Consider the following 20088-nt stretch of genomic DNA (forward strand, 5'->3'; position numbering starts at 1 on the left):
CACTGTTCAAGAAAACCCACCTAACATGGAGATGGTGCAAAGTCATATTGCAGGTAGGGTTGATTTCTCCCTTGATATGTCCCTATTTGCAGCTGTACAGGCTTCCGGAGTGGAAGAATTGGTGCATGGAGCACCGCACCAGGGACATCGTAAGCCAAAGGCAGACATGATGCCTTCTGCAGACTTTAGACCTGCTAAGGTTGTGCATGCTTTGCAGTGGGGAGGTCATCCTGGGTTATTTCCATAGGCCCACTCTAATCATGGTGCTAGTCCCTGCAAGAAGAGAACCTTTTCTGACTGTGGTCAGAGGGTGATGTGCCTGTGGAGAAAGGTCAGAGAGATGCGATGTGGCTGGTGCTGAAGAGGAGAAGGGTTAGCCAAGGAATTCAGCTCTCTTTGCAAGCTGGGAAGGCAGCCTTGGAAAGGAAATCCAGAAAAGGACTCTGCTTTATTGATGCCTTGAGTTTCCCCCAGGAGCCTATTTTGGACTTGTGACCTCCAGAACTCTAAGACAATAAATTTATGTTTTTAAATTTAATACGATCCCATCTATTGATTTTTGATACTATTGCTTGTGCCTTTGGCATTCTGTTCAGAAAATCTTTGCTTAATGCCTGTGTCATCAAGACTTTTACCTATTTTATCTTCCAGCAGATTGCTTCTGTTTTAACATTTAGATCATTGATCCACTTTGATTTTAGTTTAGTACATGGTGTGAGAGAAGGATCTAGAGTATATGGGTCTTCATTCAGTCTTCTGCCTGTGGATAGCCAGTATTCCTAGCACCACTTATTACAAAATTGGAGAAAAATCACCAACTGTGTACAACTCACACAGAGGACTAATAGCTATACTATATGAACAACTCAAAAAAAATCAAACTCTCTCAAAAGACCCAATCAAAAAATGGACAACTAACATGAACAGACACTTCTCAGAAGTACAGTTGACCAATGAAAACAGGAGAAAATGTTTGACATTGCAGGCCATTAAAGAAATGCAAAGGAAAACAACACTACAATTCCATCTTTCTCCAGAAAGAATGGCCATCATCAAGAAAACAAACGCTGCTGAGGCTGTGAGGGAAAGGACCCCTTGTACATTGCTGTTGGGAATGTAAACTAGTATAACCATTATGGAAATCAGTGTGGAGATTCCTGAAAAACCTGAGACAAGACATTCTACTGGACCCAGCTATTCTCCTATAGGTATCTTTCTGAAAAAGTTAAAGGCATCATATTAGGTAATACACGCATAGCCACATTCATAGCTGCACAATTCAAAGTGGCTACATCTTAGAAGCAGCCTGTATGTCTATAAGCAGATAAATAGGTAAAGAAAATGGGGAGCGCTCCTTTGTCATTTGTAGAAATATAGACAGATCTTGTGGCCATGTTAGATGAAATAAATCAGCACACAAACTTAAATATTACATGGTTTCTCCTGTCCAAGAACCTCTGAATAGCAAAACAGATGATAATAGAAAATTAGGGAGCTATATCTTTTTCTAGTGGGAAGGGGAATCATGAGATGGAGGGCAAAGAGGGAAAGGATATAAACAAAGATGTGTGATGTGTTATGTTTGTGTACTAACTCCCCATGAGCAATTGAATCATGTACTGATAAAAAATAAAAACTGAAAAGAATTTAAAATGCATTTTACTTTAAAAATAAATTCGGGGGCTGGTGAGATGGCTCAGTGGTCTAAAGCACCTATTTAGAACAAGCTTAGCAAAGCACAGGGACCGCGGTTCAATCCCCCAGCACCACATGCCAGCCAGCCCCGCCCCCTGGTGGGCAGAGCTGGCCACACACACACACACACACACACACACACAAATAAATAAATAAAATAAATTTTAAAAAAATAAATTCGGGTTGGTTTAAGCCACTACGTTTAGTAATATGGCATAGCAGCAATACAAAAGAGTCCAGGGAAACTACTGGAGACTCACCGTTTGTTAGGGGCTCCCCATGTGACCGCTTACAAGCCTTTGCATTTGTTCCCTTGCCTTGGCTAGTTTCTTCGGCAGTGAATTCAGTCTCCTGCTCGGGGTTGTGTCTTTGGATCTAGCCTACAGGAATCACTACAAGTGCTACAAGAATCAAGGGTTGAATGTTGGCACTGGAGGTTGGAGGAAGTAGAGGGCCTGAAAATGCAGCCAGAGGGTTAGAGAAATGATCCCTGGAGGCGTGGGCCTGCAGCATGGGAGCAGCAGAAGCTAGAGGCTGCTAGAAAGTGCAAGAAGCCACAGCATCTGCCCACAAACAGGCTGCCAAGTGGGAGCCAACAGACTGAAGCCACCATGATTCTGATGTCCCTTGTGCCTTCACGTTTGGCGCAGGTTCCCCTCACCAGCAGACTGCCCAGAAACCATGCAGAAAAGAGGATTGTGAGAGATGGTCCTGCCTTAGCTAGGCATGACATGACAATGGTGCTGGATGACTGGCAGGAGACAGTCCAACTTGGGATACGCCCAGCTGCTGCATCCTGGAAGCTGAGCTGAGGAGAGGGGCTGGGATACTCGGTGTTCAGAATATGGAGTTAAATTGAATCCTCCTTTTCAGCATGGCACCCTGTGCTCCCTTCAGCGTGCCTGATGTTACTAGGTGCAGAGCTCTCCGGAGAGTGGGGGTGGCTTGGGGAGCAGACCAGGATTCATTGAGCCCTTCTGCTTACCTTGAAAGACTCCTGCTTCCTTGCCCCACTTGACTTAGAGGTTCTGCCCCTCCTCCACCTCCCCAAGCCTGCCAGCCCTTTGGCATTGGTATACAGTTGCTTCTCATGGGACTTTTTCTCTAAGGTCTCAGGTATCTGCATTTGCGTTCAGTTAAATTTAGTGGGAAAGTAGGGTTTTTGGGTTTTTTTATATTTATTTATTTATTTATTTATTTTTTGGTACCAGGGATTGAACTCAGGAGCTTATGCTTGCCAGGCAAGCACCTATTCTACTGAGCTGTCTCCCTGGCCCCGCATTCAGTTAAATTTAATTACTACCTATCAGTTCATTTGCTGAAATTATAGTGATCGCACTCATCTACTGATGTCTGCACTTTTCATCTGTTATGTCAAAATTAGTTCATACTTAATCCATTATTATGATGTTGCTGGAATTTCAAAAAGATAGATCGGCCCCAGTGTTCACTGTGTTGGGCTGCAAAATTTTTAAGATAAATAGGATAATACAGTACAAAGAGCTCAAAGTCAGGTGACCTGGGTCTAGTTTCAGCCACTTTACCATTTTACTTCCATGAAACCCAGTTTCGTCTCTTAAATAAGTTCATTCCATTGGAGTCCCTTTTAAGACAACAGTTAAAACTATGACACTTCTACCTGAAGTACAAATCCACACACATCCAAAACTGAGTATTTGAACCCCCAGCCTAGAACATCTCTGAAGTGACTCTTAGACCTGACATCCTGAATCTCAAAGGTGTAAAGTTTAAATACAACGGGATGATATAGTAAGCCATTTTTTAAGACTATAACAATTTTTTTGGTGTGGTACTGGAGACCAAACTAAGGACCCTGACCGTGCCAGGCAGGTGCTTATGCCACTGAGCTGTATCCCCTGCCCCTAACAAAATAATTTTCACATTGTATTTTGAAAAAAACCAAAAAAGCCAGAGTCAAGGAGGCAGTCTGAATTCAGTTCAGTGAAGGCGAGAAGCTTAGAGATTCGAGTGGCTTTTAGATGGCCAATGAGTGTGCCTATTGGAAAGGGTGACAATTTCTCATTTGCTGTCCATGGAGAGTGTCATGGAATCCAGGTAACAGTCTGGTCATTTTAAGTAATGATGTCAAGAAACAAAATACACTACGGCCTGTGTAGTAGAATCCCTATGTGGCTGAGGGACTCCATCGCTTTTCTTTCTCTCTAGTTCTTCAGGACCTGTAGGGCAGGCAGCACAGCTTCTTGTACTCTGCATGTTCTGTCAGGCCAGGAGCCGCATGATTTCTCTTGGGCTGAAGACAAGTGCTTGACAACAAGACTGTTCTCTCAATTATAGATAAAGCTAAGGAAGGAGAAGGATTACAGTTTTTGCCCAAATCAGGGAAGTCTTAAGATCTGTAGTAACTGTCTTCCAGGATATTGGAGCAACATCACAATTACACGGACTTTAATTCCTCAACCTGAACTGATCTGAGATCATACCCTGTGGTGTTAAATGTCTCCACCTGATACCTGCTCAAAGCCACTTTCAGCTCCATGTGGCACCATGTGGGTATACTTGTGAATGGATGAGTGTTTGCCTTGGTGCCAGCTTCCTTGGCCATCATAACTTAGTTCTTTCTCTTCTTTTTTAATTGCAGATGCTATCTTTTCCTGCTAAGGGTTGAGCATTGCTTGCTGGAAATACCTGGGACCAGAAGTGTTAAAATTCTGGATTTTCTTGGCTTTTGGAATATCTCCACGTGGGTAAGGAGCTGTCTTGGGATGGCACCAAAGTCCATACACAAAATTGATTTATGTTTCTTATATACCTATAATATAGCCTGAAGGTTATTTTTTTTTTTACAATAGTCTATTACATCTGAGTTTTGACTACAACTAGTCACAAGAGAACAAGTATGGATTTTTCTATTTATGCAGACATGTTAGTGCTCAGAAAGTTTCAGACTCAAGCATTTGGGATTTTGGACCATGAGATACAGGTTTGCAGCAGCACTAAAACAGAGGCAACAAAAGGGAAGAGTCCTCAGGACTCCACCAGGCTTGGTGAAAGTTGGGAAGAGGTATCTTTATCTTCCTTACTCTGTTCCATTCAGGTATGTTGGCCACCCACTGTGGTAGGCTTTAATAGAGCCTAGAACCTTGGTGAGATTGTTGCTAGTAAATTGGCAGAAGGATTTGCTGACAGCAGTGTTCTCCCACCATCTGCTTTTCCCTCTTCACTTCTTTTAAGGGCCAAAGAGCAGTTTTACCAACAGTTTGGGAGCTGCTTTGTTTAGAAAAGGTTTTTCCATCCAAATAGCCTTAGTGCCCACTGGCTACCCCTGTGCATGTGGCAACAAAAGATGAGTGCCTCAGCGGGGAGTGCTCTGTCCTGGTATGTGGGTGCGGCTAGGGTGCTCTCGGCAAAACCGTGCTGTCTCTGGACTAGCACTGGGTAGAGCAAGAAAATGGTAGAGTAGCGGGCATGGGGCTCTTCCTCCTGGGAATTGAAAGGGATCCAGGAAGAAGTCAAAGAGAAGGCTGAAGGTCAGTTTTGCTTCTACTAACTCTGCAAATTGTACCTCCATGAAAATAAGAGGTCCACAGAGTTATGGCCCAGTACCAATTCATACCAGACCTGAACATGTTGGCCACCACCTGCTATGGGTTGGGCAGAAGAAGGTGCAGGCCTGGCAGAAGTTGAGTAACCAATACTGTGCCAAAGGCTTGATGTGGCAGGAGGCGACAGGACAAAGGCATCAGGATGTGCCAGTTGGGCACCAGCCTTCTTTAGCTGTCAGAACTGGTCTCAGAAGAAAGGACAGCCCTTGGGTATACTTTTAGAAGAGGCATTTTTTACTCTGTGCAAACAGCTGCCTCTCCCTGAAGGCTTCCTTCTTGTGACTGAACAGGCCAGAGGACAAGGCCAATGGCAGGAGAACAAGAACAAAGGCATTGTGTGGGTGGTACACAGATCCTTGTTCTAATCCTGCCTCCCTGTTTGCCTGTGTCACAAAACAAACAAAAATAATAGATAGGTGAGTGGAAAGAGGCTTGGAAAAACGAAAGCAGAACTTCAGTAACAGTATAATCAATAGACAATGAGGTTCCTAGGGAGATCCTGCCTCTACAGGACTTTGAAATGGCTTGAAAAGGTCCTAATGCTGTGCTGACCAGGTGTCAGTGAGACCACTCACCTGAGTGTCCCTCCTAGGCAGGGTCAGTAGTACCTGGTTAGAAGTCTGGAAAGTAAAGGAGCTGAGTATATAAAGAGAAGAGGCCTGCGGATGTGTGTGCCCATCTTCTCATCTGGAAAGGCTGTGGCCAGGGAAGGTGCTGTGGGGGCTGGGTCCTGGAGGAGCTTTCCCTGCTCCCACAGGGAAAAGTGAGCTCTGGGCTTGACCTTCCACTTACCCTCAATTTCAGGTTGGGGCGGATGTATCTGAGTTTTCTCTTCAGTGCTCTGCAGAGTCCTAAGTCTCCCTGAGAAGCCCCCTCTTGTCTTGCAAATTAGGACATCAGCCCTTGGAATCTGCACTGTGATGGGCACTATCCAAGCACCAAGAGGGGTTGCTCCATAGAATCCCCAAAGCCCTGCTCCGTGGGCCATTCCCACCTCAGTCCTGGTTCATGCAGATAAGCTGATTGCAAATGCCACCCTTCTGTACTATGGAAATGCACACTGTTCCGTAGATGAGTTGACATCTAGCCCAACATGCCATAATGTTGAAGTACATTCTAAGTACTATAAAAGGGACCCAGGATGGGAAAATCCTGACAGCTGAAATATGCTCTGATCCTGTTCTCCCAAGCAGAGGCTCCTTCATGGCTAGTCCCTCCTATACCAATTCGCGCACGTCGTTCACACCTCCACCTCCTCATGTTTGCACACAGCTGGTGCAGAGCTGCCACTTGTGTCCATGGAGCAGATTAAACACACTCTGCCCTGACCTGCCTGCAATTATCCTCTCGCTGGTTGGCAGTCCTCAAAGGAACAAACACAGTCTGCCCAGGCTCCCAGCAAACAGGATCCCAAGACTTACAACCAGGATCTCACAGCAGAGCGGAATTCGGCTCGAAAACCAGACCCTATCAACTCAGATACATCCGCCCCAACCTGAAATTGAGGGTAAGCGGAAGGTCAAGCCCAGAGCTCACACTCCAGAGAACTACATGGTTAGGTTGCAGGGTAGAATGGGTCGCTGTCCTGTTGCTGTTCCTGTGACACATGGCATCTCTAATACACAGGACCCATTCTCTTCACATTGGAGTCACTGTTTTTATGTTTTCTCGCCTAGTGAATTGTAAGCTCTGCTACTTTTTTTTCCAGTAGAATTCAGGGTATTCATACTGATCTCTATCATTCATTCATTCATTCATTCATTCATTCATTCATTGATTTATAAATTTATTTTGAGACAGGATCCTGCTAAACTCCCCAGAGTATCTCTAAACTTGTGATCCTCCTACCTCAACTTCTTAGTTCTGGGATTACACACATGTGCCATCATGCCTGGCCTGACCATTTGTTTTTGAGACAGAGTCTCACTGCGCAGTTCAAGCTGGCCTTCAGTGCACTATGTAGCACAGGCTTGAAACTTGTGGCCATCTGCTTCCCCCAGCGTCCTGAATGCTGGGTCTACAGGTATACTTCACATCCACTAACTGTAAGCATCTTTTTTAAAATGTATTTAGTACAGGTTCTACAGGGTCTCACCACTCAGATTGGACTTGTAGTGATCTTCCTGTTCTCAGCCTCCCAAGCACTGAGATTATAAGCACATGGCACCACACCCAGTCTCAATTGCTACCTCAGTGTGCCCCAGGGGTGGGGCCAGCACTGCATGCTGGGAATCAAACCCTGGTCCCTGCATCTGCCTAAGCAGGCACTTTAATCTGCTGAGCTATATGTCAGGGTCCCACCATGTGCCTCGCACCAAAGTACTGTTTCCCACAAGCTCTGCTTCAGAGGACAGAAAGTGATTATGTGGTCAAGCTTTTCTCAGCAATGGAGCAACACCACAGTGCAGCTGGGGTGCCCAGGCTGAGAAGCAGCTTAACAACTGGCAAACCCATCGTCACTCTTCACATGGAACAGTGCGTGGCCTGCCTTCAGCATACTTTAAGCCAAGCTGTTTCCTGACCAATCAAAACATGGCATATTTAGATGTTGTTTAGGAACTTGACGCATCATAATCTACATTTATCCAGAAATTCTCACCAAATCTTAGTAATTTAGCAAAACCCTTTCTCAAAACAGAAAACTAAAACCTGAACTGGAGTTGTAACTCAGTGCTAAGGCCCTGGGTTCAACAAGAAGGAGCTCAGAGGAGTAGGAAAACTCTATAAACTTAAATGTGTGGCTACAGCCAGGAGGGAGGGCATATGACCCTGTCCCCAAACCATGTCAAATACATTCTGCAAACATGAGGGGATCCACAGCCCCTGGTGGAACAGAAATTTCAAGATCAGAGTATTCAGCACCATGGCCAGAGCCAAAGAAATAAGTAAATCCTCTTTGCGAGAAGAAAAGAAAGGGAATCTTTAGTAGGGGAAGTATCTGTCCATCTTTGCCACTTCGATGGCCTTCAAGCCAATGCCCAACCCAGCCAGAGAGGCAAAGGGTCAAGACGCCCAAGTCCGTGTTGCCACAGTTCCTTCTGTCTTCCGGTGTCATGGGCACCTGCTGAGCCTCCTGCAGGCCAGGTGTGAAATGAAGATGGCCTTCTTGCGTCTCCACAGCACCCTGACAGAGGTGAAAGAAGGGAACCCGCACGCCCTTCCAGAAGCATGCGTGCATGAACGTGATGGTTTGCCCAGCAGAGGTGAAGACAGCCATTCTTGTTAATAATCTGTCCGCCTCATGGGACCTGCATTCCTAAGGCGGTATGTGAAGTTAAGCCACAGGTCAAATCTAATTTGCGCCTTAATTTTGGACTTGCAATGCAGTGGGAAATTAAAAACTGACAACCGCAACAGTTGTCTGCCTTTCAAACAGGAATCCTAGGCTAAGCACTGTACCTAATTTCACCCAATCCTCACTGGTCTTTGCAAAACATGTGTGTTATTGTCCCCATTTTCCAGGTTCACAAATAGAGATTTGGCCAGATCGAGTGATTCATTCTGGGTTGCACAACTACTAAGTGACAGTGCCAGGGCTTAAACTAAGATCTATGGACTTCAGCAGATCTGTGTGTGCTCAGGCCTAAGGAAATCACCATAGAGAAACAACCTCCTCTGTACTGGAAGGAAAGTATGCTCAAATAAATACAAATACAGTCAAAGTTATGAACATCACACAGAAGTGCCTGTATCATGCTGAAAGGTAGAGAGGCAGCAGAAGAGGGACAGTGTCAGGTTTTGTTCCTTGATTTGCACTTCAGTGTCACTTTGGGAACAACTATGTTGAAAAAAAATATCCTATGCCCACAATCAAGTTGTTTTCTTATTTCAGGTTTTCAACAAAGGCAAAAATGAAATCCTTCAGCTAGGAATTCCAGTGTGAAATGAAACCCCCGAGAGGAGAAGACCAGTTGCCTCTCTACCTCTCCGAGTGGCACAGGTGAGATTAGAACACCCGCTGATGATTCTCATCCAGTGACCCGGACACATCTGCATACCCCTGCCTCCTAGTGCCCTGCTGTTGACACATGGCAGAGCAGCCTCAGAGACAGAGTGTTCCTGGGAAGTAGGTCAGTGCTTATCCCTGCAGCCTAGGCTTTTGCCACAGGGCCCAGTAGTTACCTAATTATTAACTACAAACAATTTAGCAGTTAAACACCTAGAGTGGAGTGCCTTGGTGCTTTCTTTAAGAGCTCCTTCAAACTCTTTTTCTCCCCCATTTAAAAAAAATTTCCAGGTTTCCAAAGCAGATGCTCCTTCTGTGGAAAAGTCTAAGGGCTGTGGAGTCTACTGGATGTCCCGCTTGCCTGTCCAGATCTGCATCCTGCTTCCCTGCAGCTGGCCCATGACGTACCTTCAGGCTGGGCTCCGAACAATCACACCTTTTCTGATCCTGCCTGTGCAGATCGCCAGGCATCTTCCACTCCGGACAGAGGCACTTATGAACGATGTTAATAATGTGAGACAGGGGCCAGGGAGATGGCTCAGTAGAATAAGCACTGGCCTGGCAAGCTCAAGGGCCTGAGTTCAATCCCCGGTTCCACCTCCAAACACAAACCAATAAACGACAGATCAGATTTCTACTGAGTCTGTGCTCTTTGCCTCACCCTACAACCTATACTTAGACAACTGGCTACATGTTTGTGGCATGAGGTGAGCCTGGAAGACAAGGCACATGCTAGCGTACGCCCAGGTAATACATGTCAGCTCCATTTAAATTCTTCTTGAATGATTGAAAGGGGACCAAAAAAAGTGAAATTTACATACTGAATGGACAGTGTCAGTAAGCAAAATAGCGCCAAGACTATTTGTGGGAACTGTATGGGTCTGTTTCTTGAGCTGGGTATTTGTGAATGCATTCCTAACTTTCATTAGCTTGATGCTCCTGTGAAAAAACAATGTCTATAAAATTTACATTGCAAGTAACTCCTGGGGCTGCTACCACCCTTTTTCTCATTGCCCAGCCCAACAGCATATACCTATTTTGTCTAGAGGATGAGAGAAAAACATATTCTACCAAAATACTTATTTGACTTCTATGTGGCCACCATCAATGAAAGAGACTGTCAGCTTAAAAAAAAAAAAGTCTGACACGTAAGTGGCCTTACGGCACTAATGCGCCAAGAGTTGGTAGGTATTTATATGAAAGTCTCTGTGTTCCTGACTGGGGGCTGCCCCTTCTAGATGGTGGTAAGCTGGAGCTGCTGCAGCTCTCGCGACGCTAAGGTGATAAGCATGAGCATGACAGCTAAAGAGGCGGAGAAAGCGGCAGGAACCTGGGTCCAGGACGACCCCACTGTCTTCTTCACCTCCCAAGATTGCTCCATATGTCGTCATCACCCACACACCCAAGGTGCTGTTGATATGGTTCTTGTTGCAAGAAGCCAAAGGCAAAAGTAATCCATGCGGTCTTACACACAGCTCCTGTTTCTCAACCTCAAATTAATCTCCCTTACATTTAGGTGAAAGTGAAGTAGCCACATTACCCTAATTTTGAGTCTAGATGTTGAGGCTCCTCAGTAGACTGTCATACTCCTTATCATCAAAGAGAGACAGATAAATACTGCCTGGAATTATGTGGGAATAAAATGAATATATATATATATAATTTATTATTTATTATTTATTTACATGAATAATTAGTGACTTCAAGATAAAATACACCTGTACACACAAAGAAATTAAACCTTCTAGATTGGCAGATATTGAGGCTGCAATACCAAGCATCAGCAAGTTCAGGTGAGTGAATTGGTGCGGCTGTTCTGGAGACCGGTGAAGGTGCTGCCAGTGCCGATGAACGTAACGTGCTGCGCAGGCTTGAGTGCGGCACTGAGATACTTAGCAGGATGCTTACTGTCACACCGCTTTTTCTTTTCTTCCCCACCCCCTCAAATATTGGAGGTTGAACCCAGAGCCTAAGCTGCATCCTAAGCTACATCTTCAGCCTGTTTTTTTAATTTTTTAGACAGGCGTCGGCTAGGTTGGGCTTGACCTTGTGACTCTCCCGCCTCAGCCTTGGAGGTACTGGGATTACAGGTGTGTGCCTCCACACCCGGCAAAGCAGCACTGTTTTCTAACAGAATGTAGAGGCCTTCTAAGTGTTCATCAGTAGGGGACTAGACAGGCATCATGGTGCCGTGCAGAAGTGTTAAGACAGAAATGAGAGTATGACTCAGCTTTATATACTTTTTTTTTTTTTTTTTTTTTGCAGAACCAGGGATTGAACTCAGGCCCTTGTGCTTGCCAAGCAAGCACTTATTTTACTGAGCCATCTCTCCCAGCTCTACATACTGATACAGACAGACCTGCTGGTGTTTTGGGCCAGCTCCCAGCAGCCAAATGGTAGAACTGCAGCCATTCTGCAAGGTGGTTGGTGCTCCATCCATCCACGTTCGGAGAATTTATAGCATGGAAATGGGCAGCAAAAGCTATAGATCATTCCCTTACTCCCCCACCAAGCTGGTTGTTAAATATTTACCAGCAAGTCACATGAACAGATTTCAAAAAACAGTGTTTATTTTAAAGGCAAGTTTGAGAGAAGGAGGAAATGTTTTGCTATTTAATTAGTCTAGAGTTTCAGTTATGCAAGATGAATTGTAGAAGTCTATGCAGCACAGCACATAGTCAACAGTACTGTATTGTGCACCTAAAAATTTAAGAGTATCTCACATAAAGGGTGCTCAGTGCGCACACACACACGCGCACGTGAAAAATAAAGCTATATAAGGAAACTTTTGGAGATGATGAAATGTCCTTTGTCTGGATTTTGGTAATGTTCCACAGGTGTGGATGTGTCTGGTCTCACCCGATTATACAAAGAGTCATCAAAATATATGGTCAATGTTTAAATTTTTTAAAAAATTATTCCAATAAAAGACATGGTCATTAGTTACCATCAAGATATGCCCCCTCACATTCTGAAGCAGCTATGAATGTGTGGTGAACACTGCTGCTAAGCGCCACCAGAAGAAACGAGCCCGCAGAGGAGCCCTCTGCTTTATTTACCGCATCTGGCTGGTGTGGCTCCTGGCTCTTTCTTGAAGTCAAAATGACCAAGAAGCCTAAACATTTTGTGTTGATTCACAAGGCATCCGTGACAGACTTCGAGAGAAGCTTCAGAAGTGGCCAGAATAATGGGATAAATGTGTTCAGAGGAAGGAGTATTGGGAGTAGAGATTGATGACACTATCTTTTACTGTAATAAATTTTTAAATTATATGCTTTTCAATTACCAAATGTACTTTTCAATTATACCTTGTATAGATTGAATATGTGCAATTTCTTACATGTAAATTATACTTCAATAAAGCTGTTTTTTAGAAGGCAAGTTGTAGAAAGACCTAGCATAATAGCCTTTACCTGAAGTTTTTAAAATATATACAGAAATGTTATAATATTTATCTCCGGAGAAGGGACAGTGTAATAATAGGTATGGTGAAAGGAACAGGGCTTCTTGATGTGTTTTACCATTTATGTTCTCTTTATTTTATTTTAAAATATTTGAAGTGTTGACACTGGTTAATTCTGGGTGAAAAATAGAAAATTTTCTTACTCTTTGCTTTCATCTATTATTTAAATTTCAAAACCCTTACAAAAAATGGAGAGTCAAAATTTGTTCATTGTATTTCATCAACCATTTATAGGCATGTAGAACAGTACAGCGACTGTGCAAAGCAGCATGAAGTTCTCCAAAATGTAAACAGAATCATCCTGTGACCCAGCAGTCTACTCCAGGTGTGTGCCCACGAAGACCAAGAACATATGTGTGAACTAAAACTTGTACACAAATGTTTACAGTAGTAAAGCTCACAGTAAAAAATAGAAACAACCCAAATGTCCAACTGGGAAATGGATAACTAAGCTGTAGTTCACACCCACAGCCTGGCTGGAATGAAAAGGGAAATGGGTATGATGAGATTATGGAAAAACTGGAATCCTGGTGTCTTCCTGGCAGGAATGTAAAGTGGTACAGTCACTTTGGAAAATAGTTTGTCAGTTCCTCGAAAAGTTAAACATACATCATATGACCGTATGACCCAGAAATTCCTCTCCTCAGTATAACCCAAGGGAAATGAAAACACACATCCTAACAAAAATTCTAATGGACACGAATATTTATAGCAGTGTCATGTACCATCACCATGCCATAGATTTGTTAGCCTGTGAAGAGAGAAACAACGTATGGTCTGTCCAGACAGTGGAATATCATTCAGTCATCAAAAGAATTGAAGGACTGGTACATGTTAGACGAATAGATCTTGAAGATGTTATGCTAAACCAAGCCAGTCACAATAGATACGTTTTATGCTTCCACATTTAATGACTGTTTATATGAAATACCCAGAATAGACAAAGCCATACAGCCAAAAGACATACAATCAAAGCACCCTGGTTATCTGCCTCCAGATCACACAGGACCACTTGCAAATGATGAAACTCAACACTTCAATGCATGGTCTGAGAGAAGGGATGTAGCAACTGACTACTTAGTATAGAGGGTTTTTAAAAAATCATTTATTATTTATCTATTTATTTGGTACAGGGTCTCCTATGCAGTTTGGACTTGTAATCATCCTCCTGTCTTAGCCTCCCCAGTGCTGGGATTACAGGTATGCACCACCACACCAGGGAGCCAGCACAGTATATGGTACTGGGGATCAAACCCCCATCCTTGTGTTTGCCAGGCAGATGCTTAGACCCCTGAGCTATCTCCCCAGCTCCCTTAGTATAGAGTTTTAAACAGAGTTTCCTGTTCTGGAATTCAATAGCTGTAGTAGTTAAACAACATTGAGAATGTGTGAATGTACTGACATGTAGTGAATTTCAATTGTAAAAATGGCTATTATCTAGTGGGTTTTTTTGTAAGAATCTTTTTGATTTATGTCTTATACTTTGAGTAACTACTTTGAAAATGATGATACACAGTGTATTAACTATTATTACCCTCTTATTTTTTTGTTATGAGATTTTGTTGTATTTGTTTCATAAAATAAAAAAGATCCTGAACTCTTAACCCTCATGTAATAGTAACCTTATATGGAAATTCTTTGCAGATGATTATGTTAAAACAGGGCTATTGGAGCAAGCCCTAATCCAGTATGACTATAACCTTCTAAACTTGGGAAGCGTGGACACAGAAATAACAAGCACAGGGAAAATGACATGTGCACATGAGGGAAGAAACAGATGACACTTCTTCAAGCCAATGAACATCAGAGGCCGCAAACCCCGTGCAGCTGGGGGAGAGGCATGGGCCCTTCCCCGTGCTTGAAGAAACCAAATCTTCTCATACCTGGATGTCAGACTTACAGACTCCAGAACTTGAGATAATACATTCCTACTGTTTAACAAAAATGGTTAAAATGTTGAATGTTGGTCATTGGAATTTTATCTCAATTACAAAAGTCATTTAGACTACGCATGACGTCCATGGTCAGATGATGCTACGTTGTAGGCAAACATAGGTCCTTAGAGTTGATGTAATGTGAGAGTGGATGACATAAAGCTATGGTTAAAGTTCAGAGATTTGCAAACGGGAATGTCTCTAGAAACATTTGCCTATAGTGTCTCTCTGGGGCACTGCACAGAGAACATTGAAAGCACTAAGACGTGTATAAAATAAATGGATACTTGCATACATACAGATAAATGCACTGTGAAACCATTTAAATGCTTTAAAATAATAGACAGGAATGTTCATTAATATATCATTTATACAAAGAATGAATTGTATTTAGTGTTATCTCAACATTATTGAAAAAGTGTATCTATAAGAAGGGAAGAAGCCTACTAATTTATTAAGTGATTTTCTATAAGTACAGTGAAACTGCTCTGACATTTATTTGTGCATAGTTTTATTCATTTTCCAAATTACTACAATGAGCCAAAGTGCTACTCTCTGCAGTTAGAAAGAAGTCAGTGAGTGTAACGGGAAGAGCACATCGGCCCAAGAATTAAGAGCAGGCAGTGAACCCATAAATGAAAGAGAAAAACCAACAGCCACTTGTGCTGGGAAGGGAGAACCCGGCCACCTGCTGAAGGCTTCCCTTACCAGCAGCTTTTACAATTCTGGGAATGTAAGATGCCAACATCTACAGATGACTCTTCTGAAGGGCTGCCAGCCCCTGAATTCAGGGTACAAGTCTTTCTATACCAACAACACAGTTTCTTTCAGCCTAATAGAAGGACAAACAGTCTTGCAATGTGAATACAACCTTCAAGTTTATCATGGGGGAAAGTTACCCATCCATCAAAGCACCCTGGTTATCTGGCTCCAGATCCACCCAGGACCATTTGCAAATGATGAAACTCAGCACTTCAGTGCATCCACCTCCTCCACTAAATTGCCTTTCCCCTTACTGTTAGGGACTGAATTGTGTCCCCTGTTAAAAAGTCAGATGTTGGATCTGACCACATTCTGAAAACTGGATCATTAAAGAGGAAACTAAGTTCAGATGAGATCGTTACATGTAGATCCTGATCCAACAGGACTAATGTCCTTATAAGAAGAAAGTAGGACAGATGCCACAGAGGAAGACACTGTGAGGACAGAAAGAGATGTCACTGATCTGTAGGGTATGGAATGAAATCTCAGAAAAAGAAAGAAAGAAAAAAACAGCTCTGCTGACACCTTGATCTCAGACTTCTGGCCTCCAGAGTGGTGAGAGTAAATTTCTACTGCTTAAGTCACACAGCCTGTGGTCTTCATGATGGCAGCCCTAGTACAGCCAGACCCTAGCCTGCCGTGTGAATGAGACATTCGATGATGGCTTGGCTAATATTATGGGTTACTTCGGCTGAGCTCTGGTGCTCAGTTACTTGGTTAAATCCTATTCCAGATTTTGCTAATTTGGTATGTGATTGATATGTCAACAGAGTTTGAATAAAACAGATCACCCTCCAAAAAGGTGGCTGAGCTTCATTCAATCAATTGAAGGCCTCAAGAAAAAGGACTGAGAACCCTATGAGGAAGAATTCTGTTTCCAGACACAAGACCACAGCATCAACTTTTGGCAGAACTTTTAACCTGCCACCTGCCAGCCAGCACCAGTTTACCAATTCCTAGAACCACGGCAACCAATTCCATAAAGATCTTGCTCTTGCTCTCTATGTCTCCCTCCTTCCCTCTATCCCTACCTTCCTTCCTGTCTTCCTTCCTCCCTTCCTCTTCTTCCCCTTCTCTCCTTTCCTCTCTCCCTTCTCTCCTCTATCCTCTCTCCCTCTCTCTTTCTCTCTCTCTCTCCACACACATACAAAAGATGTGATAAAATCTAAGGTAAATATTTTAATTTTTAAAAACATATCAGCAAGACGCATTGCCATAAGCCCCCCCTCACAGTATGCCCCCTTGCTTCAAACATGCTTATCCCATTATTCTTGTCACTTCCTGAAGCCTCTTTTATGACATTCTCTTTTGTGAGTCTGACACTTCTCGCTGCCTTAGTGTCCTGAATCCACTCACAATGTTTCCCATTCATGGTAATTCTGACTTTGGGGAACAGCCAGAAGCCTCACGGTGCCCAATCTAGTGAATGAGGCCAACGAGGGTACATGGTGATGTTTTTATGAGCCTCACTGCATTGGATGGCACTTAGCAGCAGCATTCACCATATTCCTCATCATACCTTAAGGCATTCACAAAAGTCTTCCAGAACTGCTTCAGAATGTATCAAGAATAGGATTAAGTGTGTTCAAAGTAAGGGTGAGTATTTTGAGGGGTATAAATGGCAATATGTACCACTTTTTTAAAATTATTCACTATATTTTAAATTTTAAACATTCATTATATATGTGGGGTGAGTGATTGTTAAGCCCATATATAAAGTATATGAAATACAGGCCTTTAAGTCACTGTGTTGGAATTTTGCAGTAACTAAGGACTGATATTTCATATGCTGCTGTTGTCTTTGTTTTATGTAAAATATATACTGACTGACTTCTGGATTGTGGATGAAGGAGATGATCAGATACTTGCATATATGCAAATTATTCCCATGTGTCACTCTGTTTTAATGATGACATTGAGTTCTGCAGGATAATACTGTCAGATGAGAGCAGGAAAAGCAGAGAGAGATCATTTATCTAAAGGACTGACAACTGACGCCCACAGAGTGCTCACAGCCCATAAATTCCAAGCAAATGAACAATCCCAGTTATAAATTCCAACTGCCTTTGCGCTGAGCATCCTGTCTCATCTTGTTCTACCCTAGACACTTGGTGCTTTCCTGCCTTCTTCGGCAATGGCAAGTTTTCTCTGTGCTCTGTTAAGCACATTAACATCTTCTGAAGCACACAGTAGGGAGCTACAGATGGGATGGCTTGTCCAGGAGGAGAAAGGGAATCCAGTGAGTCTGGGGAATGTCAAGGAGTGTGAAGTCCCTGGAGGGCAGCACAGGGAGGAGCAGGGAGCAGAGGAATGCTCTTCTCTTTCTCTGCAGCCAGGGACAGTGTGTGAGCCAAGCCGGCCGAAGGCAGCTGTGGGACTTGAGCAATAGAGAGCTAAAGAAAGCCAGCAGAACTGTGGGGATCACACTGGAGACTGGCATGCGTTCTCCTTGCCGTAAAAGTCACTCCCAAATGTTTTCCTTCCCTAGTACACCTGTGACTCTGTTAACTTTTAAGAAGCTTCCTGGGCAGGTAGGAAACTGTGGAGACAGACAACAGGTACCCTGACTTTGATGGAGACTCAAATGCCTGGAGTTGAGCCAGCAGAAGACTGGTCTTTGAGACAGTGTTATGTGGCAACACACAAGGCAGACATCAAAGCAACCGGGGGTGTCTTGCTCTCCATAACACCCTAGGAAGCAGCAGTGTTCAGAAGACTTTCTGCTGTATGGAAGTATCATAAATCTGTGCTTTCCAATGTGGCAGCCATATAAAGCTACTGAGTGTTTAAAACATGATTAGTGTGACTCAGCACGTAACCTTTTCATTTTACTTAATTAAAAGTCAGATAGCTAGCTATGGCTAGTGGGTGCCATACTGGACAACACAGCACCATGGGCTTCATAATGCCCTGATCTATCAGCCTGCCTAAATAATATGGAGAAGCAGAAATCCGAACAGAACTGGTGAATTCAGGTTTCCCTTACTACTGAGTAAGTACTGGGCAAAGTGTGACAGAGAGGAAAGGCTGAGGGACCAGACACAGACAAGTCCATACCTCCACGACACACCCAGATTCCACCAATTTCTCAGGCAGATCCCAAAGCCAGTCAAGTCAACACTTCACCCTAACTGCCACATCCCAGCCCTTTTCAAATTGTAACATAAACACATCTTTTAAAATCGTTCTTGGGCCAGCCAAATAGCTCAGTGGATTAAACCACCTGCAAGCAGGCACAGGTGCCAGGGATTTGATCCCCAGGCCTGCCGTACCAGCCCCACTCCTGGGGCACACTGAAATGGCAATTGAGACTGGGTGCGGTGGCGCACGCCTAAAATCCCAGCACTTGGGAGGCTGCAAACAGGAGAATCACCACAAGTCTGATCTAGTAGTGAGATCCTGAACACACTGTAAACCCTTCCCTAAAATACCGAAAAAATAAAAAAATAAAATTGTTCTTAATCTCCAAATAAAGAAAATAGTAAATTTATGGTTCCACCTAACATAATATTGCACAACTATCCTGTGTACAACCAAAACACCGACTTCTCTTCCCAAAGTCTAAACAGTACCAGAATTTTTTAAAAGTCCAAGTCTTCTGAGATTGAAAAAACTCTTAATTGTGAACCTCTACAAAAATAAAAATGTAAATTACATAATCCCAAGCAATAATGGCACAGGACAAATGTTCCCATTCCATAAGTGAAGAATCAAAGGATAGATTCTTCAGACCAAGGCAAGACCATAACACAACAGGCCAGCCATTAATTTTATAGCTCCACATCTGGCATCTGAGCCACATAGTGGTAAAATACAAGTTCTAGAAGGCTCAAATCTCCATTTTATCTTTGGCTTCATTCCAACAGCTTCACACATTGTTTTTTAGAACTTCTTGCCTGACCTCCCAGACTTTAATTTGAAATTTGGGTGGAAGTCTTCCTGACCCACAACTCTCATATTCACACTCTAGTAAAACAAGCATCATATGGATGATGCCAAGCTAGGCTGCCAGCTCAAACATTAGCTGGACCTCTTTAGACCATAGCAATAGCATCCTCTGAGTGCCTGCGTATCTGAGCACGGTGAGAGGAATCCCATGGAACCAGTTCCCTAAGAGGTCCTTGATGACCATGTGGCCAAGAGACTCTCTTCTCAAATGAAAAGTTTACAATTTGGTACCCCTGTGCCTGAGACATGTAAGGTCTTGCTAATTCTTGGTATTAGTTTATATCTAGATGTCTCCACTAGCCTCCTGCACTCATAGGTAGGGCTTTGGGCAGATGCTTGGACAATGGGGTTATGATACACATAAGTAGATTAGTCTACTGATGAACTTACAGTTGACTTGCTGTTAGGAGGTGAGATCTGTTCAGAGGACGTAGGTCACTGAGGGTGTGACCTGGAAGGGTATATCTCCTTACCTTTTGATCTCTCTTTGCTTCCCACCACCATGCCATGAGCTCCTTCTCTTCTGCCATGCTTCCCTGCCTTGGAGCAAGACAACTACGGGCTGAAACCTCTATAAACTGTGAAGCAAAATAAACCTTTTCTCCTTAGAATCCTGTGTGCTGTGTACTGTGTCTCAGTGATGAAGGTGTATTGAGACACCTGAAATACCCCACAGGCATCTTTCTTCTTTTACTATACAAAGGTATTTGGTCTCTCTCTCTCTCTCTCTCTCTCTCTCTCTCTCTCTCTCTCTCT

General features: G+C 43.4%; 1 long non-coding RNA gene across 2 annotated transcripts in view; it reads left to right on the forward strand.

Moving 5' to 3' along the window:
* LOC111815353 overlaps window positions 1-11211 on the forward strand; it is a 212463-nt gene extending 201252 nt beyond the window's left edge. For both annotated transcript variants that reach the window (XR_002820048.1, XR_002820049.1), the window contains exons 5-7: window positions 4316-4421; window positions 9112-9349; window positions 9517-11211. This is a non-coding gene — a long non-coding RNA (uncharacterized LOC111815353). The remainder of the gene's footprint in view (window positions 1-4315; window positions 4422-9111; window positions 9350-9516) is intronic.
* Window positions 11212-20088: the final 8877 nt, after the last annotated feature.

Source organism: Octodon degus, unplaced genomic scaffold (genome assembly GCF_000260255.1).
Source record: "Octodon degus isolate 3935 unplaced genomic scaffold, OctDeg1.0 scaffold00015, whole genome shotgun sequence".
NCBI classification, from domain to species: Eukaryota; Metazoa; Chordata; class Mammalia; order Rodentia; family Octodontidae; genus Octodon; species Octodon degus.